We start from the raw sequence: 23,428 nt of genomic DNA on the forward strand, positions 1-23,428 counted from the left end.
GGATTTAATGAATTCATAAACTAAGGTGAGCTATTTAATATTTGACACTTGTCAGAGATTAATAAATTATATTTTACCTTCTCTTTTTTCCCTTTCTTTCTCCTTTGGTTTCCTAATAAGGGCCCAGCAATGAAGAGGACCAGGCCAGAGAAGGGATCCAAAGACAGGGAGGAAGTGCAGAGGATGTGCACAGACAGATGGAGGCCAGGACTTGCAGATTAAACTTCCTAGGAAGGCAGTAAAAATAAATGGAAACCCCATCCCCATCAAGCAAAGGAATATTTTCTACAACTAGTGTCTTGCTGTGGGGCAATGGGGCTAACTTGCATTATTTCAGGACATCAAAGGGGACAAACAGAAAAATTTCTCTCTGAAGCTGATTTATTTAATCTTGACAAACCAGCCATCATGCACTAGGTTTGTGTGTTTGGACCATGGTATTTTTCAGGTTAAGTGATATATTTCCTGTAACTTTATGCAAACCCTCTTGATCTCTAGTCATTAGCCATAGTTTATAAGGACTGGTACAGTCCAGCCCCCATTAACTCTTAAAACTGACCAGCCAGGATTCCCTTTCAGGACAGAACTTCACATTAAGGATAAATTTTTGGAAGTGGAATAAAATTGTCATAATAGGGCAGGATACAAAATCAATAAGCAAAAATCAGTTGCATTTCTATATACTAGGAATGAGCAATCAGAAAAGGAAATTAAGAAGACAATTCCATTTTCAGTAGCATCAAAAATGAATAAAGTAGTTAGAAATAAATTTAACCAAGGAGGTGAAAGACTTTTACACCAAAAACTACAAAACATTGCAAAAAGAAATGAAAGAAGAAAAGAAAGAAAATAAATGAGAAGACATCTTGTGTTTGTGGACTGGAAGTCTTAATATTATTAAGATGACAGTACTACCCAAAGCAATCTACAGATTCAATGCAATCTCTCTCAAAATCTCAATGGTTTTTTGCAAATATAGGAGGGGAAAAGGTCCTAAAATTCATATGACCTCTCAAGGGACCCCCAAATAACCAAAACAATCTCAAAAAGATGAACAAAGTTGGTGGTCTCACACTTCATGATTTTAAAACGTAATACAAAGCTCCAATAATCAAAACAGTGTGGGATGGCATAAGGACAGACATATAGACCATTGGAATAGAATAGAAAGTCCAGAAATAAACCCTTGCATATATGGCCAACTGATTTTTGACAAGACTGCCAAGACCATTCAATGGGGAAGAAACAGTCTTTTCAACAAATGGCACTGGGAAAACTAGATACCCACATACAAAAGAATGAAGTTGGACCCTTACCTTACCCCATTTGCAAAAATTAATTCAAAATCGATTAAAGACCTAAATGCAATAGCTAAAACCATAAAATTCTTACATAGGAGAAAATCTTCATGGCCTTGGATTTGACAATAGTTTAAGTATGGCATCAATATCACAGGCAACAAAAGAAAAAATGGATAAATTGAATCTCATCAAAATTTAAAACTTTTGGCATCAAAGGACACAATGATGTGAAAAGGCAACCCACAGAATGGGAGAAAATATTTGCAAATCATATATCCAACAAAGGATTAGTATCCAGAATATGTAAAGAACCCCTAAAACTCAATGATGAAAAAAACCCAACAATCTAATTTAAAAAGGGGCAAAAGAATTCAAAGACATTTCTCGAAAGAAGATATACAAATGGCCAATAAGCACATGAAAATATGCTTAACATCATTAGTCATCAGGGAAATGCAAATCAAAACCACAATGGGATATACTTCACAACTGCTAAGATGGCTATTATAAAAAAGAAAAAGAAAAAAAATCACAGAAAACTTAAAATGTTGATGAGAGACTTCTAGTTTCTGGTCTGGAATGTAAGAAGTGTGGACATCTCCACCCTGGCAACACATAAAAAGCTGAACAAACTGAAAAATTAACAACGCTTCTTAGATCTGTAAGAGAAGTGATCTCACAGGGCAAACCATTGCTTCCAATATTGGAGAGACAAACAGATGGAGACAAAGAATCACAACTTACTGGAGCAAAAACCCATGAACAGACACCTCTGCAGGAATGAGCACCAGGGAGGAAAAACCTGGATTGACAAATTGACAATTGTCAAATTGACATCAATTGACAAATTGGTGGAAGCCCAGTGTAGATGCGTCTAAGAGTTAAAAACTTTAGGGGGACCCGGACATGGAGTGGGGAAGTGGCCTACACTTTTGTGCTTCACCTTCAATACCCCAAGTTGGTTCTCACAGTGAATATCAGAGAAAAGAACAAGGATAACAAATAGAACATAGTAAGAAATATGGTAGCTTATTAACCCAGCTATACCAATAATCACTTTGAATGTCAATGGTCTAAATGCACCAACTTAAAAGACAGATATTGTCAGAGTGGATCAAAAAACAGGACCCAATTCTATGCCGTCTACAAGAAACCCACTTTAAATATGACACATACAAATTCAAAGTAAATGGTTGGATAAAGATATACTATTCTGACACTAATCAAGAAAAGCAGGAGTATTTATACTAATTTCACACAAAGCAGATTTCAGAGCAATGAAAATTAGGGATAAAGAAGGGCATTAAATAGTGCTGAAGGGGTCAATTCTCCAAGAAGACATAATAATCCTTAACATGTATGTGCGTAACAGCAGAGCAACAAAATACATGAGGCAAAAACTGATAGAACTACAAGGAGAAATAGATGAATCCACTATTACAGTAGGAGACTTTATCACCTCTCTATCAAAAATAGATATATCAGCAGGTAGAATCAGTAAGGACATAGTTGAATTCACACCACCATCAATCACCTGGAAAAAATTGACATCTATGGACTATCTAACAACAGAAGAATACACATTCTTCTCAAACTCACATGGAACATTCACCGAGATAGACCACATTCTGGACCTTAAAGCACACCTTAAATTCAAAAGAATAAAAACCACGCAATGTCTGCTCTCAGACCACAATAGAATTAAACTAGAAACCAATAACAGAAAGATAGCTGGAAAATGCCCCCAAATACTTGGAGATTAAACAATATGCTTCTAGATAACACATAGGTCAAATAAGAAATCTCAAATCTCAAAAACATTGGTGAGGATGTGGAGAATTTGGAACGTCTGTGCATTGTTGGTGGGAATGTAAAATGGTACAGACACTATGGAAATAGTTTGGTGGTTCCTCAAAAAGTTATAAAGAGACTTATCGTATGACCCAGCAATTCCACTCTTAGATATATATCCAACAGAGTTGAAAACGGACTCAAACAGATACTTGTATGCCAATATCCATAATGGCATTATTCACAACAGCCAAAAAGTGGAAACAAGCGGCCATCACTAGATGAATGGATAAAGAAAATTTGGTTTATACATACAATGGAATATTATTATTCAGCTATAAAAAGAAATGAAGTTTTGATACATGGTACAATATAGATGACCCTTGTTTTATGCTAAATGAAATAACCACACCAAAAGGACAAATATTGTATGATTCCACTTATATGAGGTATCTATTAGAGTAGGCACATTGACAGAGACAGGAAGTAGAATGGAGTTTACCACAGACTGGAGAGAAGTGGGTATGGGGAGTTATTGCTTAATGTACATAGAGTTTCTCTTTGGGATGATGAAAAAGGTCTGGAAATACATAATGGTGGTGGTTATACGACACTGTGAATGTACTTAATGTCACTAAATTGTACATTTAAAAATGGTTAAAATGGTATATCATATATATTTTGCCACAATTTTTAAAAAGTGAAAAAAAAAATTGACATGATAGGGAAAACAGAGTTGAAGGAAAAGGAAGAGCCAGATAAAAGTGAGTGAGAGGAGCAAAGCCAGGAAATCTCAGAAATCCAGCCACCAAAATTTTTTTAACACTCCACAGAAACAACAAAATGGAGAGTTCTGTGAAGTTAAAAAAGCTATCTGGATTAAATCTCCTTCTAAAAGTTCAGGAAAATAAAATTCATGTTAAAATGAACAACAGAAAAGAGTCAAGGTCAATTCTCAGGCAAAACTAAGAAAAAAAAAAGGGAATAAGGATCAGATCAGATTAACATCCCTACAATGAATACCTGCCAGAAAGATATGCTCAAAAAACAAATCAAAGCTCTAATATCCTAAGAGAGCTAAAAGTCATTGAGAAAGTGACATAAGAACAACATACATCAGAATTAGAGAAACTCAGAAATTGGATCAGAACTCAAAGAAGAATTAGAATAGTAAAAAAAAAAATTTGAGAAATGAAGATTAAACTATAAGTGACACAAGAGCAAAGAAACACAACAAGAAAAACCTTGAAAGAGAAGGTGAAAAGGAGAGAAAGTTTTAAAATCAAAAAGAAATGAAGGAGGTTTCCCTGGTGGCACAGTGGTTAAGACTCTGCCTGCCAATTCAGGGGACACAGGTTCAAGCCCTGGCCCGGGAAGATCCCACATGCCGCGGAGCAACTAAGCCCATGTGCCACAACTACTGAGCCTGTGTGCCACAACTACTGAAGCCCGTGCACCTAGAGCCTGTGTTCCGCAACAAGAGAAGCCACTGCAATGAGAAGCCCACGCAGCACATCGAAGAGTAGCCCCCACTCACCACAACTAGAGAAAGCCCGTGCGCAGCAATGAAGACCCAAGGCAGCCAAAAATAAAAATTAATTAATTAATTAATTTTAAAAAAAAGAAATGAAGAAGGAAATTCAAAGTATTTGCGGGAAAGGAACAAATATCGAAGACAGGCAAAAGAGGTCCAACATACAGATAATGGAAGTTCCCAGGGAAGCAACTTAAAGCAAGGGAACAGAACAAATATTAAAAATTATAATTAAAGAAAAACTTTCCTGAAATTAAATATATAATGTAAATATAGAGAAATTTAATATATATGTTTAAAGCTACATTTTGAAAGAACACACTGTCTACCTGAGAAATAGCAAACCAGAATAATCAATATACATATTCTAGTAAAATTACTGGACTTTAATGAAAAAAGATAAAGTTCTTTAAGTATCTATGCAAAAAGAGCATGTAACTTAAAAGGGATAGAAAAGTAGACTATCAGACTTTTTAACAGCAATTCTTTATGCCATAAGTAAGTGGCAAAACATATTTAAGATTTTCAAGGAAAGAAAATGCAAGTCAAGTAAAATATCCAGTAAAATTGACCTTCAAGTATAAATGGCATAGACATATTGTAATCAACATAAAAGAACTCAGGTAATACTCTTTCCATAAGCCCATCCTAAGGAATCTACAGAGGACAAGCTTTCAGACAACCAAAATGGCTAGATTAGAGAGACATAAGGAATTAATGATGAGGATTAAATATATGTTTACCTATGGAACTAAGATTAAATGAAGGCTGGGAATTCCCTGGCAGTCCAGTGGTTAGGACTCCACGTTTCCATTGCAGGGGGCACGGGTTCAATCCCTGTTTGGGGAACTAAGATCCCATATGCTGTGCGGCATGGCCAAAAAAAAAAAAAAAAAAAAAAAAAGATTAAATAAGGGCTAAATGAGGAAGATTATAGTACACACGGGCTAGCTATAGAAGCTGACAACTATTAGAGCCCAATTATAATAAAATGGATAATATATGCAAAAATTAACTGTTTTCAACAATTAGAATTGGTGGTGATAGTATTAATATTGTTATTTTGACATTGTTGTGTGTTTAATATGAAATAAAACAAAGTAGTAAATTGGGATATTCTAATTTCATCATCCCGTAAATTCTTTTTTTTCAATAGATTTTATCTCCAATTGTTTATTGTTAGTAACTAAAAATAAAATTAATCTTTGTACATTAACCTATTGTTCTCTAATGCTGGTAAATTTATTTATTAAATATAATAGTTTTGGTGTATATTTCTTAGCATTTTTAAAATAACAATTATGAAATCTACAAATAAAGACACCTTTGCTTCTTCCTGTCCAATCTGAATGTCTTTTAATTCTTTTTTACACGTTATTGCTGAAATGTTGAATAAGACTGATGAGAGAGGACAATCTTGCCGTGTGCCGAATTTTAGAGCAAAAACATTCAGTGTGATAACTAAGCATGGCGTCAGTGCTATATTTTTCTGTAGAAGTTCTTTATCAGATTGAGGAAGTTCTCTTCTGTTCTTAATTTGGTGATAGTTTTTCTCACAAATTTGTTGTTAAATTTTGTTATATGTTTTTTCCTGCCTCTATTTAGATGATCATATGGATTTTCTCCTTTATTCTGTTAATATGGTGAAATGTATTTCCAAATGTAAAACCAAATTTGCATTCCTGATATAAACATTACTTGGTCAGTTACTTGATATATTAACCTTTTTTTTTTTTACTGGATCTTATTTGCTAATATATAAAAGGTTTTTTTTTTTTGATGATCATATGGTTTTTATTCTTCAATTTGTTAATATGGTGTATCACATTGATTGATTTGTGTATATTGAAGAATCCTTGCATCCCTGGGATAAATCCCACTTGATCATGGTGTATGATCCTTTTAATGTGTTGTTGGATTCTGTTTGCTAGTATTTTGTTGAGGATTTTTGCATCTATATTCATCAGTGATATTGGTTTGTAATTTTCTTTTTTTGTAGTATCTTTGTCTGGTTTTCATATCAGGGTGATGGTGGCCTCGTAGAACGAGTTTGAGAGTGTTCCTTCCTCTGCAATTCTTTGGAAGAGTTTGAGAAGGATGGGTGTTAGCTCTTGTCTAAATGTTTGATAGAATTCACCTGTGAAGCCATCTGGTCCTGGACTTTTGCTTGTTGGAAGATTTTTAGTCACAGTTTCAATTTCATTACTTGTGATTGGTCTGTTCATATTTTCTGTTTCTTCCTGGTTTAGTCTTGGAAGGTTATACCTTTCTAAGAATTTGTCCATTTCTTCCAGGTTGTCCATTATATTGGCATAGATTTGCTTGTAGTAGTCTCTTAGGATGCTTTGTATTTCTGTGGTGTCTGTTGTAACTTCTCCTTTTTCATTTCTAATTTTATTGATTTGAGTCTTCTCCCTTGTTTTCTTGATGAATCTGGCTAATGGTTTATCAATTTTGTTTATCTTCTCAAAGAACCAGCTTTTACTTTTATTGATCTTTGCTATTGTTTTCTTTGTTTGTATTTCATTTATTTCTGCTCTGATCTTTATGATTTCTTTCCTTCTGCTAACGTTGAGTTTTGTTTGTTCTTCTTTCTCTAGTTCCTTTAGGTGTAAGGTTAGATTGTTTATTTTAGATGTTTCTTGTTTCTTGAGGTAGGCTTGTATTGCTATAAACTTCCCTCTTAAAACTGCATCCCGTAGGTTTTGGATCATTGTGTTTTCATTGTCATTTGTCTCTAGATATTTTTTGATTTCCTCTTTGATTTCTTCAGTGATCTCTTGGTTATTTAGTAACATATTGTATAGCCTCCATGTGTTTGTGTTTTTTATGGATTTTCCGTGTAATTGATTTCTAAACTCATAGCGTTGTGGTCAGAAAAGAGGCTTGATATGATTTCAATTTTATTAAATTTACTGAGGCTTGATCTGTGACCCAAGATGTGATCTATCCTGGAGAATGTTCCATGTGCACTTGAGAAGAAAGTGTAATCTGCTGTTTTTGATGGAATGTCCTATAAATATCAATTAAATCTGCCTGGTCTATTGTGTCATTTAAAGCTTGTGTTTCCTTATTAATTTTCTGTTTGGATGATGTGTCCATTGGTATAAGTGAGGTGTTAAAGTCCCCCACTATTATTGTGTTACTGTCGATTTCCTCTTTTATAGCTGTTAGCAGTTGCCTTATGTATTGAGGTGCTCCTATGTTGGGAGCATACATATTTATAATTGTTATATCTTCCTGGATTGATCCCTTGATCATTACGGAGTGTCCTTCCTTGTCTCTTGTAACATTCTTTATTTTAAAGTCCATTTTATCTGATATGAGTATTGCTACTCCAGCTTTCTTTTGATTTCCATTTGCATGGAATATCTTTTTCCATCCCCTCACTTTCAGTCTGTGTGTGTCCCTAGGTCCTAAGTGGATCTCTTGTAGACAGCATATATACGGGTCTTGTTTTTGTATCCATTCAGTGAGCCTGTGTCTTTTGGTTGGAGCATTTAATCCATTCACGTTTAAGGTAATTATCAATATGTATGTTCCTATTACCATTTTCTTAATTGATTTGGGTTTGTTTTTGTAGGTCTTTTTCTTCTCTTGTGTTTCCCACTTAGAGAAGTTCCTTTAGCATTTGTTGTAGAGCTGGTTTGGTGGTGCTGAATCCTCTTAGCTTTTGCTTGTCTGTAAAGCTTTTGATTTCTCCATCGAATCTGAATGAGATCCTTGCCGGGTAGAGTAATCTTGGTTGTAGTTTCTTCCCTTTCATCACTTTAAATATGTCATGCCAATCCCTTCTGGCTTGTAGAGTTTCTGCTGAGAAATCAGCTGTTAACCTTATGGGAGTTCCCTTGTATGTTATTTGTCATTTTTCCCTTGCTGCTTTCAATAATTTTTCTTTGTCTTTAATTTTTGCAAATTTGATTACTATGTGTCTCAGCGTGTTTCTCCTTGGGTTTATCCTGCCTGGGACTCTCTGTGCTTCCTGGACTTGGGTGGCTATTTCCTTTCCCATGTTAGGGAAGTTTTCAACTATAATCCCTTCAAATATTTTCTTGGGTCCTTTCTCTCTCTCTTCTCCTTCTGGGACCCCTATAATGCGAATGTTGTTGCATTTAATGTTGTCCCAGAGGTCTCTTAGGCTGTTTTCATTTCTTTTCATTCTTTTTTCTTTATTTTGTTCCACAGCAGTAAATTCCACCATTCTGTCTTCCAGGTCACTTATCCGTTCTTCTGCCTCAGTTATTCTGCTATTGATTCCTTCTAGTGTAGTTTTCATTTCAGTTATTGTATTGTTCACCTCTGTTTGTTTGTTCTTTAATTCTTCTAGGTGTTTGTTCTTTAATTCTTCTAGGTCTTTGTTAAACATTTCTTGCATCTTCTTGATCTTTGCCTCCATTCTTTTTCTGAGGTCCTGGATCATCTTTGCTATCATTATTCTGAATTCTTTTTCTGGAAGGTTGCCTATCTCCACTTCATTTAGTTGTTTTTCTGGGGTTTTATCTTGTTCCTTCATCTGGTACATAGCCTTCTGCCTTTTCATCTTGTCTATCTTTCTGTGAATGTGGTTTTTGTTCCACAGGCTGCAGGACTGTAGTTCTTCTTGCTTCTGCTGTCTGCCCTCTGGTGGATTTGTAAATTCTTGAGAACCGGAATTCTCCATGTGGAATTTCTTCTGAGATCCTGATGTAATTTAGCAGGGGTTAATTTAAAACACTGTAGTCCTGAAATTGAATTAGAAATAGTAACATGAACTCGTGACATATTCTATCCTAATTCTACCTATTGAAAAGACATAGAAACAGTTATCAACCTAGTAGCAATGAACACCCCCTAGTGTCCATATCAATAAAGGTATCAATAAATAAACGTAATTAGTGCTTCTTTTGGAGAAATGGCTGATTCCAGGTCTGGAGCAGCAAATGTACAAAATGAGCCTGGAACATCTTGTTATACTAGGTAGCAAGGAAGATACCTACTGGCCAAAGATTGGACAATTTGAGCTTTAATAAAGATTAGAATTACAGTAGATTGAAACACATCAACTATATGTAAATCCATGAATTATAATGACACTAAGAAACCTAATTAAGTCACCTTTTGAGGATGACAGAGAACCAATTCATTATCTTGAAAACTGGGGTAAATTAAAAGAAAAAAGTAAGTGTTTATCCAAATTTTCTCTTATGAACTTGTCTCATGGTAACAAAATACTGGATGAGAGGAAACATCTCCTTATAAACTTATTCAGCTAATAAATAAAAGCAAAATTATAGAATTAAAATATGATCATTTTGCAGCCCTCAATGACTTAATTCAGGGTTCTAGGAATTCAGCATGAACACCTGCTAGCCTCAAAAGAAAAAGAGCAAAACCAGACATTACCAACCTCCTGATGAAAGAACACACCACCATCTACAGTTTTGCCAGACAGATGGAACCTCAGACTGGTGAAACCTCTGGGGCAGTTGCCAGTTTGCAAGAAATGCAGAGGACAGAGGAATATGCTGAAGTACCTTATTAAAATACAGTTCCCAGACTGTGGGAAACTTCACAGGTCAAAAGGCCTACTGTCCTTCCACAGATAAACTGTAACAAAAGGCTTAAAAGGCACATCAAGTTAAAAAAAAAATAAAATAAAATGGTTGGGCTTCCCTGGTGGCGCAGTGTTTGAGAATCTGCCTGCCAATGCAGGGGACACGGGTTCGAGCCCTGGTCTGGGAGGATCCCACGTGCCACGGAGCAACTAGGCCCGTGAGCCACAACTACTGAGCCTGCGCGTCTGGAGCCTGTGCTCCGCAACAAGAGAGGCCGCGATAGTGAGAGGCCCGCGCACCGCGATGAAGAGTGGCCCCCAATTGCCGCAACTAGAGAAAGCCCTCGCACAGAAACGAAGACCCAACACTGCCATAAATAAATAAATTAATTAATTAAATTAAAAAAAAAAAAGGGCAAGATGCAACTTGGGAGATAATTATGTAAAGAAAGTAGCAAAAGTGATAGGGATAGGGATGGGGCACATGGAGAGGCTTCTGGGGTGGCTGGCAGAGGTCTATTTGTTGACCTGGGTGGTGACTGCAAGGATGTTTGCCTCATAAAAATTCACCAGTCTATATAATCTATATATTTGTTTTGTGTGGTTTTCTGTACTTGTGTTTCATTTTACTATAAAATGCATAATAAGTACTCCTTTACCTGGAATAAACAGTTTGGGGGGGGGGGAAGGAAAGAGTCCAAATGAAGAGATCAGAAAGCTCTACAAAATATTTCATATCAGATGCAAACTAAATATTAGGCAAGAGGAAAAATATTAATTTTGAAAAGGCTGTGTAGTTATCCTCCAAACCAATGAGGGATTCTTAACACACAACAAAGGAAAATATCAGAGGAACCCTGGGGCTAAAGTTTCAGAGCTGGAAGATGCCTGAAAAAAACAAAAAAACAAAAAAACATCCCAAGGAGCTTCCTCATTTTCCAGATTAGAAAACTGAGGGCCAGAGATGGTGACTCCCGCAAGCTCCACGAAGCTAGTGCCAGAACCAGGTCTAACATTCAGGTCTCCTAATCTGGGACTCTCCACCACAGAACAGACTTTGCTTCCTTGAGATTCAATTTTTTTTTTTTTTAAGAAGTAGCTGAGCTGAACATTTTTAATATTTCTCCAGAACATCCCATGATAACGTTTCAAAATGCATTCACAGCTGGATCTTCTGCGGGGAAAGAAGATATAGAAATGCTTTCTCAGAGCTGGGTCTGGTTAGCCTAACAGCAGAATTGGGTGGGGGAACCCTGGCCTGAACCTTTGAGAGACTGTCTCTAATCTTAGGCCGTTCTCTCTTTGCCTTCTATAGCTTCTTCCCCTACCTCTCCCTTCCTCTTTCTTGCCTCGCCTTGGTCTGATTGCCTCTCCATTAAGTAGATATAGATCATACTCGCACGTTTAAAAGTAAACTCTGGGGCTTCCCTGGTGGTGCAGTGGTTGAGAATCTGCCTGCCAATGGAGGGTACACGGGTTCGAGCCCTGGTCTGGGAAGATCCCACATGCCGCGGAGCAACTGGGCCCGTGAGCCACAATTACTGAGCCTGCGCGTCTGGAGCCTGTGCTCCGCAACAAGAGAGGCCGCGATAGTGAGAGGCCCGCGCACCGCGATGAAGATGGCCCCCGCTTGCCACAACTAGAGAAAGCCCTAGCACAGAAACGAAGACCCAACACAGCCATAAATAAATAAATTAATTAATTAAAAAAAAAAAAGTAAACTCTGTTAGGCACTATCCTAAGCGCTTTACCTGGCTTATCTCACTGAAGCCTTACATTCCTATGAGGCAGACTGTCCCATTTTAGAGAAAAGAAGACGGAGTAACAGAGATTAGTAACTTGCCCAAAATTTTGCAGCTGTAAAGTAAGGGGTAAGGGTTCTCAACTCCAGAACCCGCCTTTTTAAGGACTATGTTATCCAGGCAGAACAAAATTGCGCCTTGTGTCCAATTTTGAAAATGAGCAAGTTTTTCGCGATACTTTGTCCAAAACCCAAAATTGCATTCATTTGGGGGAATCTACTCGATTCGTTGTTGTTTTTGATAGCCACATCAAAGAAAAAATTAATTTTAAAGTCTACAGACTTTTTCAAGTGTGTGTTCTTCTTTTGTGTATCGAGTGGTCTTCCACGGAAAAACATGAGAAAACACCCTGAAGGCCACCAGTCCGGTGTGCAAGGAGGAGTTGGGGCGGTGTCGGCGAAAGGGCGAGGTGGACTGACGTCCAGCGCTGGGTTTTGCTCCGGATTCTCCTCTCCCGACCCGGGGGAGGAGGGCGGGTAGGCGTGGCGGAAGGACCGCAGGTCCATTCCCAGAGCGCTATGCAAATGACATGCAAATAAGCGCGTGTGAGCCAGAGGCGGCCTTTTGGGTCTGGACTCGGAGCGTCGTGCTCTCAGTTGCTAGCACGCTCGCGTTTGCTCTCCCACTTGCTCGCTTTCTCAGCGGCCACTCACCCTCGCCCCGCCCCGTCCCGTGCGGGACTTGCCTCGCGGGCTCCCCGCGCCGCCCGTTCCGCAGCCGGCGGCGGATTGAGCGCTGAACCTGCGCTGCGCGCCGGTGGCCGGGACGCCCCCGCCGAGCGCCGTGCCTCGGCTCCCGGGCCTCCTTCGCCGCGCGGGTGAGTGAGCCCGCCCCACGCTTTTGTCCCGGCGCGGTCCCTGGGAGTCACTCCTCGAGGGCGGGGGTCCCGGGGTCAGGACCCCCTCCCTCGGGAGCCTGCCCCTGGCTTCACTGTTCGAGAGGGGTTCGTTCCTACGTGCGGCGAGGAGTTGGGGCGGGGTGTGGCGCGTAAGGCGGCGACCCCAGCGTTTCCAGGCAGCACGGTTTTCTTTTGAAAGGTGAGGTGCTTGGGGACAGTTACGCGGTTGTCTCTATAGGCGTCATCCGAAGGGGGCGCTTTTGGTTTGAGGGCTGCAAATCGCCGCTAGCCTTCAAGGAAGAGAGGTGGGCTCTTCTCCCAGCTGCGGGGGTGGAGGTGCCACGTGAAAGTCCTCCTAGCCTAAATGCGAGTCTGGGAAGAGAGGGCAGTGGCGGCAGCCCCGGCGTCCCAGGCAAAACTGGGGCGTCGGGCGTCACAGTCTTGCTCTCACTCCCTGCTCCTCACTGAAGCCCCTCGCCTGCTCTGCCTCCTTGTCTTCAACCGGAGTTTCATGGTTGAAGGACCCTTGTTCGCAGATCATTGCGGTTGGAAAGTTTAGGCTAAACTAATTCCCAGGTGTTAGCTGTCTATGGTTAAGGCAGAACTCCTCCCTGGAACTTGTGGCTACTTACACTCTTCAAGACCCAAAGGGCTGAATTTCTAGGAGTGGTGTTGCAGATGTGAAGACGGGCTGATGGGGAGAGCATTTTGTTGTTGTTGGGAGAACACATCCTCTATATAGTAACCTGAAGGAGAAAGACCCAGCTTCTTTGAGTCCTAGAAGGGGTAAAAATAGCCCTTGCATTTGAAGGAGCTGGGGCCTGGTGGGGGAACACCCGGGCAGTGGGAATAGTGCCAGGCCTCAGGCCGCTGGTTTTACCATCCCTCCTCTCCCCAAGTGCAAAGAGCAGAGTATGTGCAATCCGCCCCTGCGCCCCCCAAGCCCTCGGGAGCCTGCCTAGCGTTGCATCCCCCTTCCAGCTGGGGCTGTAGGTTCTTCCCTGATTTAGTGCAATCTTTTGTCAAAATGCACAACTTGTCAATGAGTTATTTGCAAATGAGGGGCTTGAGAGGACCATTTAGGGAACCCCTCACACTTCAAAGCATTGGGGATCCACAGTGCAAGTCTCTGGGGGAAGTGTAGGTGCTTCTGGGTGCCTAAAAGGCATTTCAGGTTCTAGTAAAATAGTTTTTGTTTTTTATTTTGTTTTTTTTCACTTTATTTCCCTCTTCCCCTCCATCTCTGTACTTTTAAATTCTTGACCCCTGTCCCTTCTCTCTTCGGTGATCCTCTGTCTTAGTCTCTTTCCCTGCCCTGCATACTGCAGGGATGTAGAAGGTGATGCTGCTGGCACCATAGTGCCCTAGGCTGGTATGGAATGTTCTTTCTTCATGCCCAGAGTGAGGTTGGCTCTTTGTCTCCCATCCTAAGTGGGCCAGTAGCCTTCATCCAGAGCAGGGAGGAGCCTGGGCACTTGGCCCTGGGTGGGGAGTGGCTGGACGCTGGCTACTGGATGGGGTAGTGGGTACTCTGGGGACTTGCACAAGAGCCTTTTCACCAAGATGTGCCTCTCTGTCCCCTCACTCATGATACTAAATAATGCTGGTCCTCATGCACTACTAGGCATGAGCTAGGAAAACTACCCCACAGTGGCAAAGGATTTGTGTGTTTGGTTTCTTTTGTGCAGTAACTAAATAACTGAGGAGGGGGTAGCTGGGGCCTTGGAGTATTTTCTTTATATGAGGTTTGCTGATCCTCTCATCAGGAGACTTTTTTCTCAGGGGTTAGATCTTGGGGGACATGTACAGAGCAGACTAGGCCCTGGGGAAGTTCCTGGTCTAACTGGTAAGCTTAGGTGGACTCACCTGCTGCCTGGACCTTAGACAGACAGGTGTAGTCACCATAGGGCAGGGGCTTCTGGCTGGCAGCTGCAGGGGAGTCTGCTGGGAAGGCTTGTCAGGAAAGGAGGCTGGCCCCAGGTGGTGCTGGGGTTAGGAGACAGGCTCTTGCAGTGCCACAAGTGGAGGAGGGGTTTTGATCGTATCTGGGGAGTTCTGCCCCAGCCTCAGAGGAATAGACTGTGAATGCTCTGGGGTCACCATGTACTCAGTGTCTACAAGAATGACCCCTTGCTTTCTCCCCCAAAATATGAGTCTGAGTCTGTGAAACAGTTGATTTATTGGCTCTTTGCCTTTTAAGAGGTTCAAGAGGTGACAATTTGAGAATGCAGCCCAGCCTGGAGGTAGGGGTACAGAGATCCCATGAACATGTGGACTTTTATTTAGTATCTTTCTGAGACCAACACTTCTTGGTATTCTGGAAATATACACCAGGGCCGCTTGGAAGCCTAACTGCCCTTCCCCCAGTTCAAACCAACACACTCTGATTGGGAAATTGTTCATTCTTAAAAGCTTCCTGTCCTATCCTTTCTGTAAATGTAGGGAAATTTAGAGCACAACCCTTAGAAAGTAACCTTTCCCAACAGAAGACGTTGTCCTCTCCCAACTTGACTATTTGTCATTCTCCTCTGACCGCCAGAGAGTGCACCCAGAGGACGTGAGGTAGGACTGTCTGCATGTGGACACCATGTGACTTCTGCCCCCTTCCTTCTGCTCCCTTAGCCTCCTGCTCCACAAGCACTGAAAGGTGAGTGTGCTGGGCCGGGGTCTGCTGTGTGAGCCTCTCCCACCTGTGCCATTCGCAGATGAATGCCCTTGTCTCTTTATTGAGTTCTGGCTTCATACTTTTCCATTTGTTTTAAGCCAACAGGTTGAGCAAATGCAATTCTTACAGTCTCAAGGTGGGTGGACCTCAGTATTTGTCACTACATGTCAGCAGATGCATCCCTCCTGCCCTGTTGGATGCACCTGTTGTCAGGGCTGCAGCCCTTGTGAAATGGAGGAGAGCCAGTAAGAATTGCTCCCTGTTTGTAGCTTGTGGGGATAAGGCTGGGTTTCCAGATGCTCACATTGTCCTCCTGCTCACCGTCCCTTTTATCTGAGGGTGAATGCTCACAATGGACACCCCACAAGGGAGCTGTGGGAATTTATGTATAGATCTGGCTTCTTGAATATCCCACTGTTGTCCCCTCCCCCCATTGTTGGTACTTCTGTCCCCCTTTCTCCCCTCCCCTCTTCCCTTGGGCCCTCTGGAGACAAAAGAAACGGGATGAGGAGAGGATTTCCTTTTCTTTCAGATCTGCTGCTTGATTCCGCCCTCCTCCCCCGAACCCCAGACTCTGGGCCCCCAGATCGGGATGGATGCTGATTTGTTAATGCAGGACCTTATGAGTTAGTTCTCACAATCTTTCAGGAACCAAATAGCTACACTGTTGAGCTTTCATCGTTGAGGATGCTGCTTATGTTTTTTGTTTTCAGAGATTGCTATTTCTGGTACAGAGTAGCTCTCCTTCAGATTTCTGGCAGGACAGGCAGCACGAGAGTAGAATGTGATCTTTGGAGTTAAACTTGGGTTTAGAGCCATGCTGTTCACTTACTGGCTGGACGCTCCTGGGTATGGTGTTTAACCTCTGTGGGCTGACTGCAGTTGCTTCTTCTGACAATGAAGGTGGTTATAAAAATGAAATGAATATGTGAATATAAGGAGGCACAAAAGAAGGAATACCCATTATTCCACATATTGAGTAGTGTTTGCTAGGTCTGTGGAATGACCTGTACATCAGCCAACAAACATGAATTATAGACCTCCTCTCCAAGCCCTGTGGAGGATTATAAAAGGAAGGTAGTGTGCCCAAGAGACTTTGGGTTTTTGTGGGGAAACAGCTAACATGTATGACGTATATAATTAGAAAACAGGGATAAGTTCTGTGGTACAGACTCATTTGGGGGAATTTCAGAGGCTGGAGTGATAAGGAAAGGCCTCGAAGATGAGGAGGAGGGAAGGTGGGTACAGGCCCGAAGAGAAGAAGGTGGGAACACTTGGTTCCAGTGTCCAGATGCTCTCAGCTCCTCCTTTGTTAGAACCTGGTGAAGAACCTTTGACCCTGTGGTGAGCTCTCAACCATGCAGGACAGCTTGTCCTGAGACTTACTTTAGGGGTGTTTTCCCTCTGCTGCCCAGAATATTCCTGGAACAATTTTGTTTTCACTTTATACTGGATCAAAAATTATGTGAGGCAAATCTATAGCCAGAGTGAAAGCCCATCCCATGAAGACTTTTGGGTTCCCGGGGCTCTGTGTTCTTTCCTCGTGCCTCATTTCTGTCAGTCCACCTGACGCCTGCATTATAGTGAAGTGGACAACCTCGTCTAAGAGGCCAAGGCGTTGGATGGCAGAACCGGAAACAGCCAGAGTTATTATCGCTCCACCCTGCTGGAGGATGGTGATGGGGTGGGAAGGCCTGACCTCGGCCAGAGAAATGGATGCATGTCGGTTCTATCATCTGTCCCACCAGGTTCTCCAAAGTCCCTGAAGGCTGTCCTCTTTAGTCTGAGGGTGCCCTGGGGAGCAGGGGTGAGTGTTCCTTATCTGGCCTGACTCTGTGATCACTGCCATCTGTCTGCTGCCAGGGCCCCTGTGTACCTTATATCTGCCCACACAGTTTCCACCCATCCCTGAAGTCATAGCCCCCATCCCACCTAATAGCTAGACTCGACACCTGTGGCTGACACTGTCTTCTGGGTCTGCCTTGACTCTGGAATGTACCATCTTCGCAGGAATTTTCACCCTATGAACAGTTGGAGGCTCTGGCCATCTGCACTGACCCTGGCAGGAATGTTCTTCTCCTTTTTTAGGGCTGGACTAGGTAGAATGTCTCCTGAGGCTGTGTGAAAAACCAGGAAGAGGCCATGGTTTGGAGTCAGCTCCAGCGCTGTCCAGGTCTCTGCAAGGACATATATAAATGGAGGGGGGAACCCCTTCTCTGCTTGCCTGAGGAGGCCGTGGGCAGATGAACAAGTGCTTGGTAACTTTTACTGCGATGCAGTCATAGGTGTGGTGGCCCACTAGGCCTCGAGTTCCTGAGGGCAAAGGCCATGGTTCGTCTCCGTGTTCTTACTCTTGGACCAGTAAGTAGTCTTAGTACCTGGCACGCCACAGGTGCCTGGACATCTGGGTTGAAGGCCTGGCTAGTGAGTGAGTGGGAGTGTTCAAGAAAGATCCTAAGGCATCTCCCATCTGCTGCTCCCAGAGAAGGTACTTTCTACTCATCTACCTCATGGTTAGGCACAACTGTTCTATTTTTCTCCTAAACATTATGCATTTTTCCTGCGGAGTACTAAGCCTATTCAGAGAATGTGCCTAAAACGGACCTGTTTCTACCCTTCCTCATTATCCAGGTTAAGTTCTCATTCTGTATTTTTGTTTTAGTGTCAACAGAGCATAGTCACTTGGTAACCTTGTGGAAATGGATATGTTCAAGAAGAGGCAATAGGCTGTTTCAGTGTGCCTATGACTTTCCTCTTATTACTACCGAAGCTTCTGTCTTCATCGTAGGGCCTCATGCTGGGCATGAGACAGTTAATGCAGTTGCTACTGATTTTACCCCATGGCATTTCAACTGAAGTGTTTTAGGGGGTTCTCAGGCTTTTTGTTGTGATTGGACAGTCACCGAGGGCACCAGCTGGTTGCAGATGACCACGGCCACTCAGCCCCTCCTCCTGTGGTTACCCCCTCCTCTGGTTATCCCAGGCAGAGAGAATCCCTGGGTTTTACTTTCATATTGCTATTGCTCACGACCAGACCTTTGATAGCTCACAGTTGGACTCTAAACTGGCTTCTCTGTGGCACAAATATATTTTACACTTGATTGCTTTGTTAATCTTAAAGCCCAGTCTGGCTGTGTCAGTCCACCTTCAGAAACCTTGCAGTGGCTCCCTGCTTCTCACAGAACAGCCTTAACCTGAAGCGCAAGGGCCTCTGTAATCTGACCTCCAAGGCAACGAGACTTATTAACTTATTGTCCCTGAATCCACTTTCCTGTCTCTTTGCCTTTATGAGTTTATCCTCTCCAGGAATATTCTTCGCTTGCCTCTTTGTCTGACAAGTTCTTCTATCCTTAAATATTTGTTCAGGGAATGAATTAAGTTCCGAATACGTGTCAGGCACTGCCCCCAAATGGAGACTGCCTTTGACCTCCTGAGCTTCAAGTTCTCCTCATTTGAACTTCCGTAGGAACCTTGAATTGGTTCCTGTAAAATTCTTTTGATGGTGACAAATCATATATTATTATGGAAAGTTTACTTGTTTAGTTTTATTCATGCTAAAATTTTTATATCTACAACCACACTGAAAAAACTTCAAGGGAAAGACATGCCTAAAGCCTTTATCTCCTAATAGCAGTCTTCCAGAACCCACTAATAACAAAATTCCTTTGGGAGCCTTGTTGGCAAAATAATCCATGCCTCCTAGTCCCCAGCCTAGACCTGGGTGGGGTCAGGGAATCTCTGTTTTTACAAAGCTCCCCAGGTGTTTCCAATGTCAGCCAGATTTGAGAATCAATCTTGGTTGCTTTTTCACTATGTAATTATTTCTTTGATTTGTGTATTAGGAAAGATTCTTCAAAATTAACAGAAACCAACTCAGGCTAGTTGAAGAGAAAAAAAAAGATAATAGTTGTATAGTGAAAGGAGATAACATTCCCATATTTTCTTGATTTCAAGTTACCATAGGCTGTAAGATTCATATCACTTTCTAGATTCTTAGGGGAAAAAAAACACTTCCTTTAATATACACAATTTTAGAAAAATTTCTAAATTTCAATATGCTTTTATTCATATTCACTTTCTTCATCATTATCACAAAGTATTCAGATCCTTCTGAATTGTGTTTGTCTATCAGAATTACACAAGACTTCAAGATAAAATGCTGTTTTTGATAATCTGTGCTCATGATTTTTGAATGTTGAGCCATCCTTGAATTCCTAAGATAAATTCTTGAGTAAATACTTGGTCATGTATAGTTTTTGTAAACACCTTGTTGGCTTTGATTTTCTAACGCTTTATTGGAATTTTTTTTTTGCATTTACGGTCGTAAGTGAGATAGAACTATTAACTGTCTTTGCTTTCCTTGGCTGATTTTGTGTGTGCCCACAATTTTGGCATCTTCAGCCCCTTTAGGATCGACAAAATAATTCTGAGGAATACTAAAGTATACCAGGGTTTTATCTACATTTCATTTAGGTTAAACTTTTAGCTCTGGTTTAGTTCTATAAGAAAATAATGTTGCTAAAAGTTAAATGTCTTCTTCTGAAAGTTAACTGGAAGCTTTGAAAAAACTATTGTTCAGTACCCAACTGATCATGTGTTGCACATGAATTAGTGACACCAACTTTTCCTATCTTTGAAAAGTCTATGCTTTATTCTGAAAAATGTGGCAGTTTCTATTGCCTTTGATTCCATTGCTTGACAAGTGGTAGGCATTGTTTTAGTTACACAATAACTTTTCTTTTCCATGCTGTATCATGACAGAATCTTTTCTTTTTTTTAATTTTAAAAATTTTTGGCTGCATTGGGTCTTCATTGCTGTGCATGGGCTTTTTCTAGTTGCGGCGAGTGGGGGCTACTCCTCATTGTGGTGCACAGGCTTCTCGTTGCAGTGGCTTCTCTTGTTGCGGAGCCCAGGCTCTAGGCGCGTGGGCTTCAGTAGTTGTGTCTCATGGGCTCTAGAGCGCAGGCTCAGTATTTGTGGCGCGTCGGCTTTGTTGCTCCGTGGCATGTGGGATCTTCCCGGACCAGGGATCGGACCCGTGTCTCCTGCATTGGCAGGCGGATTCTTAACCACTGTGCCACCAGGGAAGTCCCCGGAATCATTTTTAAGACATTTTTTTCTCATTAAGAAAAATTGAGGTATAATTTACATATAATAAAATTAACTTATTTTAGTGTACAACTTTACATTTTGACAAACATAGATAGTCATATAAGCATTACCACAATCAAGATACAGAATATTTCCCTCACTTCCAAAAATTGCCTTGGACACTTTAAAAAAAAATTTTTTAAAATTAATTAATTAATTTTGGGGGGCTGCATTGGGTCTTCATTGCTGTGTGCAGGCTTTCTCTAGTTGCAGCGAGCAGGGGCTACTCTTCCTTGTGGTGTGCGGGCTTCTCATTGCATGGCTTCTCTTGTAACAGAGCATGGGCTCTAAGTGCACAGGCTTCAGTGGTTGTGGCTTGCGGGCTCTAGAGTGCAGGCTCAGTAGTTGTGGTGCATGGACTTAGTCGCTCCGTGGCATGTGGGATCTTCCTGGACCAGAGTTTGAACCCATGTTCCCTGATTTGGCAGGCGGATTCTTAACCACTGCGCTACCAGGGAAGCCTGCCTTGGGCACTTTTATAGTCAACTCTTCTACCACCTGAAGACCCTAAGTGGGAATCACTGATGTGATTTCTGTACCTATGATTTTGCCTCTCTCAGAATATCGTATAGTACGTAGCCTTTTAAGTTTACCTTCTTTCATTTAGCACAATGTGTTGGAGAGTTATCTGTGTTGTTGGGTATACCAGTAGGTCATTCCTTTATGCTACTGAGTGTTATTTCATTGCATGTATTTCTCTATTAGCCAGTTGAAGGACATTAGGGCTGTTTCCGGTTTGGGGTGATAATGAATAATTCACTATGAGTATTTGTGTACAGGTTTTTATGTGAACATAGATTTTCATTTCACTTGGGTAAATAGGAATGGGATTGCTGGGTGATATGGTGTATTATAATAAAATGGCAAACTGTTTTCCAAAGTGGCTCTACCATTTTGCATTCCCACTAGCAATGTACAAGAGTTACAGTTTCCACATCCTTGTCAGCTCTTAGTATTGCCAGACTTTTAAAAATTTTTAGATATTCTAATAGGTATACTTTTATCATTGTGGTTTTAATTTGCATTTCCTTAATGACTAATAATGTTGAGCATCTTTGTTTCATTTTGAGTTTTGAGATATAATTTTTCATTTTCTGGACATGAGTCCAGACATGTTTAGCAAATATTTTCTCATTGTCTATAGCTTGTCTTTTTATTCTCTTAACAAAGTCTATTTTTGCAGAGCAGAAGTTTTTAATTTTGCCGAGGTCCAATTTATCAATTGAAAAAATATATTCTTTTGGTGTTGTATCTAAGAATTACCTAATATGAAGTCATTAAGATTTTCTCCAGTACTTTCTTTAAGATGTCTTATAGTTTTAGGTTTTACATTTAGGTCTAATCCATTTTGAGTTATTTTTTGTACATGGAGCAAGGTATAGATAGAGGTTCTTTTTGCATACAGATGTCCAGTTACTCTAGCACCATAGTGAAATGACTATCCTTCCCCTTGAAAGATTGAATTGCCTTTGTATCTTTGTTGGAAATCAGTTGAGAATATATGTGTGTGTCTGTTTCTGACTATTCTGTTCCATTGGTTTATGTGTATATCCTTTCAGCAATACCACACTGTCTTGATTATTGTAGGTTTATTTTAAGTTTTGAAATCAGGTAGTGTGAATCCTTCAACTTAGTTCTTCCTTTTCCAAATTGTTTTGACTATTCTATATCTTTGCCTTTCATATATATTTTAAAATCATTTTATTGGTTTCTGCATAAAATCCTGCTGGAAGTTTCATTAGTATTGTATTGAATCTGTAGATCAGTTTAGGGAGAATTGACATGTTAACAACTTTGGGTCTTCTAATACATAAATAAACTCCATCTCTGCACTTATTGAGGTCTTTGATTTCTTCATCAGTGTTTTGTAGTTTTAGCATAGTAAATATTGGACATATTTTGCTAGACTAATAGCTGTGTATTTCATATTTTTGGTGTAATTGTAAATGGCACTTTCAGTAAAATTCTGTTTTCCAGTTGTTCATTGCTAGTACAGTTGACCCTTGAACAACTTGGGGATTAGGAGTACTGACCTTCCTTGCAGTTGAAAATTCGTGTATAACTTAGAGTCAGTCCTCTGTATCTGTGGTTCCTCCTTATCTAAGGTTCTGCATCTGCAGATTCAACCAACTGAGGATCATGTAGTACTGTAGTATTTACTATTGATAAAATTCATGTATAAGTGGACCCACTTAGTTTAAACCCAGTTCAAGGGTCAACTGTAAATACAATTGACATGTTATTTCAGTGGATTTTAAAAAGATTTAAATCAGAGGATAAAGTGTACCAAAATATGTACCTATACAATTTGGAAAATTAATATAATTGGTATATAATTGTTTGAAGTTAACCAACACCATAAAAATATGTAATTTAGGAGGCTGAGTTATAGAACCAATTTTCAACCCTCCTCTGCCTCTTAACTATTTCCCTGAGCTTTTCTCTTTCTAACAATTGATTTTTGTATATTGATCTTTGTATCTTGTGACCTTTCTTATAAATTTATTTATTTATTTATTATTTTTGGCTTCATTGGGTCTTCTTTGCTGTGCGCGGGCTTTCTCTAGTTGCAGCAAGCGGGGTCTGCTCTTGGTTGCGGTGAGTGAGCTTCTCATTGCGGTGGCTTCTCTTGTTGTGGAGCACGGGCTCTAGGCATGTGAGCTCAGTAGTTGTGGCTCGTGGGCTCTAGAGCGCAGGCTCAGTAGTTGTGGTGCACGGGCTTAGTTGCTCCGTGGCATGTGGGATCTTCCCAGACCAGGGCTTGAACCCTTGTACCCTGCATTGGCAGGCAGATTCTTAACCACTGCGCCAC

At 40.9% G+C, this 23,428-nt stretch overlaps 1 protein-coding gene across 10 annotated transcripts in view; it reads left to right on the forward strand.

Moving 5' to 3' along the window:
• MYLK (myosin light chain kinase) overlaps positions 1-23,428 on the forward strand; it is a 342,321-nt gene that overhangs the window by 59,324 nt on the left and 259,569 nt on the right. For 6 of the 10 annotated variants that reach the window (XM_068546599.1, XM_068546604.1, XM_068546605.1 and 3 more), the window contains exons 1-2: positions 12,546-12,778; positions 15,339-15,446. The exons of 1 other annotated variant lie outside the window; for it this stretch is intronic. The gene's annotated coding sequence lies outside the window, so the exon portion shown is untranslated. Of the gene's footprint in view, positions 1-12,545; positions 12,779-12,862; positions 12,999-15,338; positions 15,447-23,428 lie in introns of those variants that run through there. 3 more of the 10 variants (XM_068546600.1, XM_068546609.1, XM_068546601.1) reach the window with 2 other exon arrangements.

The sequence above is a fragment of the Eschrichtius robustus genome, chromosome 6 (genome assembly GCF_028021215.1).
Source record: "Eschrichtius robustus isolate mEscRob2 chromosome 6, mEscRob2.pri, whole genome shotgun sequence".
NCBI classification, from domain to species: Eukaryota; Metazoa; Chordata; class Mammalia; order Artiodactyla; family Eschrichtiidae; genus Eschrichtius; species Eschrichtius robustus.